Raw genomic sequence first — 10,000 nt, forward strand, 5'->3', positions numbered from 1 at the left:
TAACATATTAATAAAGATTATTAACTCTGATATATGATAACATATTAATAAAGATTATTAACTCTGATATATGATAACATATTAATAAAGATTATTAACTCTGATATATGATAACATATTAATAAAGATTATTAACTCTGATATATGATAACATATTAATAAAGATTATTATTAACTCTGATATATGATAACATATTAATAAAGATTATTAATAACTCTGATATATGATAACATATTAATAAAGATTATTAATAACTCTGATATATGATAACATATTAATAAAGATTATTATTAACTCTGATATATGATAACATATTAATAAAGATTATTAATAACTCTGATATATGATAACATATTAATAAAGATTATTATTAACTCTGATATATGATAACATATTAATAAAGATTATTAATAACTCTGATATATGATAACATATTAATAAAGATTATTAATAACTCTGATATATGATAACATATTAATAAAGATTATTAATAACTCTGATATATGATAACATATTAATAAAGATTATTATTAACTCTGATATATGATAACATATTAATAAAGATTATTATTAACTCTGATATATGATAACATATTAATAAAGATTATTAATAACTCTGATATATGATAACATATTAATAAAGATTATTATTAACTCTGATATATGATAACATATTAATAAAGATTATTATTAACTCTGATATATGATAACATATTAATAAAGATTATTATTAACTCTGATATATGATAACATATTAATAAAGATTATTAATAACTCTGATATATGATAACATATTAATAAAGATTATTAACTCTGATATATGATAACATATTAATAAAGATTATTATTAACTCTGATATATGATAACATATTAATAAAGATTATTAATAACTCTGATATATGATAACATATTAATAAAGATTATTAATAACTCTGATATATGATAACATATTAATAAAGATTATTAATAACTCTGATATATGATAACATATTAATAAAGATTATTAACTCTGATATATGATAACATATTAATAAAGATTATTAACTCTGATATATGATAACATATTAATAAAGATTATTATTAACTCTGATATATGATAACATATTAATAAAGATTATTATTAACTCTGATATATGATAACATATTAATAAAGATTATTAATAACTCTGATATATGATAACATATTAATAAAGATTATTATTAACTCTGATATATGATAACATATTAATAAAGATTATTATTAACTCTGATATATGATAACATATTAATAAAGATTATTAACTCTGATATATGATAACATATTAATAAAGATTATTATTAACTCTGATATATGATAACATATTAATAAAGATTATTAACTCTGATATATGATAACATATTAATAAAGATTATTAATAACTCTGATATATGATAACATATTAATAAAGATTATTATTAACTCTGATATATGATAACATATTAATAAAGATTATTATTAACTCTGATATATGATAACATATTAATAAAGATTATTAACTCTGATATATGATAACATATTAATAAAGATTATTAACTCTGATATATGATAACATATTAATAAAGATTATTAATAACTCTGATATATGATAACATATTAATAAAGATTATTATTAACTCTGATATATGATAACATATTAATAAAGATTATTAATAACTCTGATATATGATAACATATTAATAAAGATTATTAACTCTGATATATGATAACATATTAATAAAGATTATTATTAACTCTGATATATGATAACATATTAATAAAGATTATTATTAACTCTGATATATGATAACATATTAATAAAGATTATTATTAACTCTGATATATGATAACATATTAATAAAGATTATTATTAACTCTGATATATGATAACATATTAATAAAGATTAATAACTCTGATATATGATAACATATTAATAAAGATTATTATTAACTCTGATATATGATAACATATTAATAAAGATTATTATTAACTCTGATATATGATAACATATTAATAAAGATTATTAACTCTGATATATGATAACATATTAATAAAGATTATTATTAACTCTGATATATGATAACATATTAATAAAGATTATTATTAACTCTGATATATGATAACATATTAATAAAGATTATTAACTCTGATATATGATAACATATTAATAAAGATTATTAATAACTCTGATATATGATAACATATTAATAAAGATTATTAACTCTGATATATGATAACATATTAATAAAGATTATTAATAACTCTGATATATGATAACATATTAATAAAGATTATTAATAACTCTGATATATGATAACATATTAATAAAGATTATTAATAACTCTGATATATGATAACATATTAATAAAGATTATTAACTCTGATATATGATAACATATTAATAAAGATTATTAATAACTCTGATATATGATAACATATTAATAAAGATTATTAATAACTCTGATATATGATAACATATTAATAAAGATTATTAACTCTGATATATGATAACATATTAATAAAGATTATTAATAACTCTGATATATGATAACATATTAATAAAGATTATTAACTCTGATATATGATAACATATTAATAAAGATTATTATTAACTCTGATATATGATAACATATTAATAAAGATTATTAATAACTCTGATATATGATAACATATTAATAAAGATTATTAATAACTCTGATATATGATAACATATTAATAAAGATTATTAACTCTGATATATGATAACATATTAATAAAGATTATTAACTCTGATATATGATAACATATTAATAAAGATTATTAACTCTGATATATGATAACATATTAATAAAGATTATTAATAACTCTGATATATGATAACATATTAATAAAGATTATTAATAACTCTGATATATGATAACATATTAATAAAGATTATTAACTCTGATATATGATAACATATTAATAAAGATTATTAACTCTGATATATGATAACATATTAATAAAGATTATTATTAACTCTGATATATGATAACATATTAATAAAGATTATTATTAACTCTGATATATGATAACATATTAATAAAGATTATTATTAACTCTGATATATGATAACATATTAATAAAGATTATTATTAACTCTGATATATGATAACATATTAATAAAGATTATTAACTCTGATATATGATAACATATTAATAAAGATTATTATTAACTCTGATATATGATAACATATTAATAAAGATTATTATTAACTCTGATATATGATAACATATTAATAAAGATTATTAATAACTCTGATATATGATAACATATTAATAAAGATTATTATTAACTCTGATATATGATAACATATTAATAAAGATTATTAACTCTGATATATGATAACATATTAATAAAGATTATTATTAACTTTAATAACATATTAATAAAGATTATTAACTTTAATAACATATTAATAAAGATTATTAACTTTAATAACATATTAATAAAGATTATTAACTTTAATAACATATTAATAAAGATTGTTATTAACTTTAATAACATATTAATAAAGATTATTATTAACTTTATTAACATATTAATAAAGATTATTAATAACTCTGATATATGATAACATATTAATAAAGATTATTATTAACTCTGATATATGATAACATATTAATAAAGATTATTAATAACTTTAATAACATATTAATAAAGATTATTAACTTTAATAACATATTAATAAAGATTATTAACTCTGATATATGATAACATATTAATAAAGATTATTATTAACTCTGATATATGATAACATATTAATAAAGATTATTATTAACTCTGATATATGATAACATATTAATAAAGATTATTAATAACTTTAATAACATATTAATAAAGATTATTAACTTTAATAACATATTAATAAAGATTATTAATAACTTTATTAACATATTAATAATTATTTAAATATATCAAAGTTACCTGAGTCGCTGTGTGATGTCACTTCCTGGTTGCTGGTGGCCCCGCCCCTCCCCAGAGTGAGTGACAGCTGCCGTTTGATCTTCCTCATCCTCTCCATGAGGGGGGGCCGGGGGGGGCGGGGCTCTGGAGGGGGCGGGGCCTCCAGCCTGCACACCTCACCTGGACAGGTAAACAGGAAGTGAAGACCAGAACATAAAACATCACTTTCAAAATAAAATCTAAAGTTTTATTGATTATCAATAAAGCACATGCTAACATGCTAACATGCTAACACCTGACTGACAGGTGAACCACCTTACAGCTAACATGCTAACAAGCTAACATGCTAACACCTGACTGGCAGCTATCCACCTGACAGCTAACAAGCTAACATGCTAACACCTGACTGGCAGCTATCCACCTGGCAGCTAACATGCTAACAGCTGACTGACAGGTGATCCGACTGACAGCTAACATGATAACATGCTAACAGCTGACTGACAGGTGATCTGACTGACAGCTAACATGCTAACAACTGACTGGCAGCTATCCACCTGACAGCTAACATGCTAACATGCTAAAGCTGACTGACAGGTGATCTGCCTGACAGCTAACATGCTAACATGCTAACAGCTGACTGACAGGCGATCTGACTGACAGCTAACATGCTAACACCTGACTGGCAGCTATCCACCTGACAGCTAACATGCTAACACCTGACTGACAGGTGATCTACCTGACAGCTAACATGCTAACAACTGACTGACAGGTGATCTACCTGACAGCTAACATGCTAACACCTGACTGACAGGTGATCTACCTGACAGCTAACATGCTAACAGCTGACTGACAGGTGATCTGCCTTACAGCTAACATGCTAACACCTGACTGACAGGTTATCTACCTGACAGCTAACATGCTAACAGCTGACGGACAGGTGATCTACCTGACAGCTAACATGCTAACAGCTGACTGACAGGTGATCTGCCTGACAGCTAACATGCTAACAGCTGACTGACAGGTGAACTGCCTGACAGCTAACATGCTAACAGCTGACTGACAGGTGATCTACCTGACAGCTAGAATGCTAACATGCTAACAGCTGTGTTGGTGGTGTCACCTGTGGAACCGTTTATGTTCTGAGTGTTTTCGGTGTCGGTGGAGGACGGACCCGTCTATGTCCTGCACTAAACCTGTGTGTGCGTAAACAGCAGCTCCGGTAACGGCAGCTCCGGTAACAGCCCCTCCGTTAACAGCCCCTCCGGTGACGGCAGCTGCGGTAGCGGCAGCTCCGGTAACGGCCGGTGAGCTCCGGTAAGGGCAGCTCCGGTAACGGCCGCTCCGGTAACGGAAGCTCCGGTAACGGAAGCTCCGGTAACGGCAGCTCCGGTAACGACCGGTGAGCTCCGGTGACGGCAGCTCCGGTAACGGCAGCTCCGGTAACGGCCGGTGAGCTCCGGCCGGTGAGCTCCTGATAAAACGGTTTCCCGGTTCTTGACCCACCTGGAGCGTTGGTCCCGGTCCGTCCCGGTCCGTCCCGGGTTGTTTCGGCTCGGTTCAGTCTGACAGAGAGTCCCGGTAATCTGCAGCCATGTTGCTGCTCCGCTCCGGCCTCCGGGGCCACCGTAGCACCGGGGTGACGTCACAGCCGGGTACCCGCCCCCTCAGATTTAAATCATTAATTTAATAATAATTAAATTATTTAAAACATTTAATCATCAAATAAATCAACAACAAATCATAAAAACAATAAAATAAAAAAATAAAATAATTATAAATAAAAACATTTATTAATAAAAACATTTATGAATAAACAACTTTATCAGAATATTAAATAAAAATAAATTAATTCATAAACAAAAACATTTATTAATAAAAACATTTATTAATAAACAACTTCATCAGAATATTAAATAAAAACATTTATTAATAAAAACATTCATTAATAAAAACTTTATCAGAATATTAACTAAAAATAAATTATAAATAAAAACATTTATTAATAAAAACACTGTTTCTGTTGTGTTGGTGTTTTATCCTCCGGGCCACACGGGGGCGCTGCTCAGGTCTGTTTCCTGTTGTGTTGGTGGTTCATCCTCCGGGCCACACGGGGTCGCTGCTCAGGTCTGTTTCCTGTTGTGTTGATGTTTTATCCTCCGGGCCACACGGGGGCGCTGCTCAGGTCTCTTCCTGTTGTGTTGATGTTTTATCCTCCGGGCCACACGGGGGCGCTGCTCAGGTCTGTTTCTGTTGTGATGGTGTTTTATCCTCCGGGCCACACGGGGGCGCTGCTCAGGTCTGTTTCCTGTTGTGTTGGTGTTTTATCCTCCGGGCCACACGGGGGCGCTGCTCAGGTCTGTTCCTGTTGTGTTGGTGTTTTATCCTCCGGGCCACACGGGGGCGCTGCTCAGGTCTGTTCCTGTTGTGTTGGTGTTTTATCCTCCGGGCCACACGGGGGCGCTGCTCAGGTCTGTTCCTGTTGTGTTGGTGTTTTATCCTCCGGGCCACACGGGGGCGCTGCTCAGGTCTGTTTCTGTTGTGTTGGTGTTTTATCCTCCGGGCCACACGGGGGCGCTGCTCAGGTCTGTTTCTGTTGTGTTGGTGTTTTATCCTCCGGGCCACACGGGGGCGCTGCTCAGGTCTGTTTCTGTTGTGTTGGTGTTTTATCCTCCGGGCCACACGGGGGCGCTGCTCAGGTCTGTTCCTGTTGTGTTGGTGTTTTATCCTCCGGGCCACACGGGGGCGCTGCTCAGGTCTGTTTCCTGTTGTGTTGGTGTTTTATCCTCCGGGCCACACGGGGGCGCTGCTCAGGTCTGTTTCCTGTTAATTGGTGCAGGTGGTTAGGGTTAGGGTTAGGGCGGAGACGCTGATTGGCCGGCAGCTGGTGAGGTCATCTTTAAAAGGATGTGTCCCTCTCTACTTCCTGTCTCCCAGCAGGACCGTGCTGACCTGGGTTCAGCGGTTCAGGTTCAGACGTGGTCCAGAGGACCTTTGTTGAGTTTGACCCGTTGTTTGAGCGCAGGCCTGGGGCTTCGGGGTGAGCAGCCATTTTGTGTGTGCACCTGTTTCCTGCTGTGTGTCTGTAATGGACGCCGCTGAGAGTCCTGTGTTCTCTTCAGTGACGGTGCGTCAGCGTTTGTTTTAGTTTAACTCGCTGTGTTTGAAATAAACCTGTGTGACGTCTGTTTGGTGTCCTGGTCTCTGGGGGTCTGGGGGTCTCTGGGGGTCTGGGTCTCTGGGGGTCTGGGGGTCTCTGGGGGTCTGGGGGTCTCTGGGGGTCTGGGTCTCTGGGGGTCTGGGGGTCTCTGGGGGTCTGGGGGTCTGGGGTGACTCTGGGGTCTCTGGGGGTCTGGGGGTCTGGGGTGACTCTGGGTGAGGTTGTTTTAAACGCCCCTCGGCCGGCGTAACGGTTTCACCACGGAGCTCACTTCCTGTTTCATCTTCTTCTTCTTTAAAGGAGCAACAGAGTCGAGTGTCACCAACGTGATGGAGTCCACCTTAAATACAACACACTCATCTACCGAGTCCACCTTAAATAAAACACACTCATCTACCGAGTCCACCTTAAATACAACACACTCATCTACCGAGTCCACCTTAAATAAAACACACTCATCTACCGAGTCCACCTTAAATACAACACACTCATCTACTGAGTCCACCTTAAATACAACACACTCATCTACTGAGTCCACCTTAAATACAACACACTCATCTACCGAGTCCACCTTAAATAAAACACACTCATCTACCGAGTCCACCTTAAATACAACACACTCATCTACTGAGTCCACCTTAAATACAACACACTCATCTACTGAGTCCACCTTAAATACAACACACTCATCTACTGAGTCCACCTTAAAAACAACACACTCATATACTGAGTCCACCTTAAATACAACACACTCATATACTGAGTCCACCTTAAATACAACACACTCATCTACTGAGTCCACCTTAAATACAACACACACATCTACTGAGTCCACCTTAAATACAACACACACATCTACCGAGTCCACCTTAAATACAACACACACATCTACTGAGTCTTGGACTTGATATGAACAACTTTAAGTGTGTGTGTGTGTGTGTGTGTGTGTGTGTGTGTGTGTGTGTGTGTGTGTGTGTGTGTGTGTGTGTGTGTGTGTGTGTGTGTGTGTGTGTGTGTGTGTGTGTGTGTGTGTGTGTGTGACCTCTCAGGTTTCAGTCAGAGAAGCGAAGCAAGAGACCAGAAGGGTCGCACACTTAGAGACACACACACAGACTTAGAGTGAGACAGACACACACACTTAGAGTGAGACACACACACACACACACACACACACACTCTAAAAGTGAGACACACACACACACACTCTTAGAGTGAGACACACACACACACACACACACAGCGTTCACTGGAACAAACAGCAGCAGGTAAGACTCAACTTTCTGATTCTGATGTGAAAGTGTTCTGGTTTATATCTGATCCAGGTCTGATCCAGGTCTGATCCAGGTCTGATCCAGGTCTGATCCAGGTCTGATCCAGGTCTGATCCTGGTCTGATCCAGGTCTGATCCTGGTCTGATCCAGGTCTGATCCTGGTCTGATCCAGGTCTGATCCTGGTCTGATCCAGGTCTGATCCAGGTCTGATCCAGGTCTGATCCTGGTCTGATCCAGGTCTGATCCAGGTCTGATCCAGGTCTGATCCAGGTCTGATCCTGGTCTGATCCAGGTCTGATCCTGGTCTGATCCTGGTCTGATCCTGGTCTGATCCAGGTCTGATCCAGGTCTGATCCTGGTCTGATCCAGGTCTGATCCTGGTCTGATCCAGGTCTGATCCAGGTCTGATCCAGGTCTGATCCTGGTCTGATCCTGGTCTGATCCAGGTCTGATCCTGATCGGATCCAGGTCTGATCCAGGTCTGATCCAGGTCTGATCCTGGTCTGATCCTGGTCTGATCCTGGTCTGATCCTGGTCTGATCCTGGTCTGATCCAGGTCTGATCCTGGTCTGATCCTGGTCTGATCCTGGTCTGATCCTGGTCTGATCCAGGTCTGATCCAGGTCTGATCCAGGACTCGTTACTGGATCACTTTGTTCTGGTCCTGGTCTTCAGACGGAGCTCTGTGGTTCCTCTGTCGGAGGAATCAACCCTCCGGCCCCAAGGCACCGTCAGCACCGTCCGCCGAATCCGAAGGGTTAAAGGACCAGGACCAGGACCTCAGAGGGTTAAAGGACCAGGACCAGGACCTCAGAGGGTTAAAGGACCAGGACCTCAGAGGGTTAAAGGACCAGGACCTCAGAGGGTTAAAGGACCAGGACCAGGACCTCAGAGGGTTAAAGGACCAGGACCAGGACCTCAGAGGGTTAAAGGACCAGGACCTCAGAGGGTTAAAGGACCAGGACCTCAGAGGGTTAAAGGACCAGGACCTCAGAGGGTTAAAGGACCAGGACCAGGACCTCAGAGGGTTAAAGGACCAGGACCAGGACCTCAGAGGGTTAAAGGACCAGGACCAGGACCTCAGAGGGTTAAAGGACCAGGACCTCAGAGGGTTAAAGGACCAGGACCTCAGAGGGTTAAAGGACCAGGACCAGGACCTCAGAGGGTTAAAGGACCAGGACCTCAGAGGGTTAAAGGACCAGGACCAGGACCTCAGAGGGTTAAAGGACCAGGACCTCAGAGGGTTAAAGGACCAGGACCTCAGAGGGTTAAAGGACCAGGACCTCAGATTGTTAAAGGACCAGGACCAGGACCTCAGAGGGTTAAAGGACCAGGACCAGGACCTCAGAGGGTTAAAGGACCAGGACCTCAGAGGGTTAAAGGACCAGGACCAGGACCTCAGAGGGCTATAGGACCAGGACCTCAGAGGGTTAAAGTACCAGGACCAGGACATCAGAGGGTTAAAGGACCAGGACCTCAGAGGGTTAAAGGACCAGGACCAGGACCTCAGAGGGCTAAAGGACCAGGACCAGGACCTCAGAGGGTTAAAGGACCAGGACCTCAGAGGGTTAAAAGACCAGGACCTCAGAGGGTTAAAGGACCAGGACCTCAGAGGGTTAAAGGACCAGGACCTCAGAGGGTTAAAGGAC

General features: G+C 36.7%; 1 protein-coding gene across 4 annotated transcripts in view; it reads left to right on the plus strand.

The window, feature by feature from the left end:
* Nucleotides 1–8,165: 8,165 nt before the first annotated feature.
* scn4ab (sodium channel, voltage-gated, type IV, alpha, b) overlaps nucleotides 8,166–10,000 on the plus strand; it is a 50,424-nt gene continuing 48,589 nt past the window's right edge. For all 4 annotated transcript variants that reach the window (XM_083931010.1, XM_083931017.1, XM_083931016.1 and 1 more), the window contains exon 1: nucleotides 8,166–8,345. The gene's annotated coding sequence lies outside the window, so the exon portion shown is untranslated. The remainder of the gene's footprint in view (nucleotides 8,346–10,000) is intronic.

Source organism: Echiichthys vipera, assembly GCF_963691815.1.
Source record: "Echiichthys vipera genome assembly, chromosome: 17".
Classification (NCBI taxonomy): Eukaryota; Metazoa; Chordata; class Actinopteri; order Perciformes; family Trachinidae; genus Echiichthys; species Echiichthys vipera.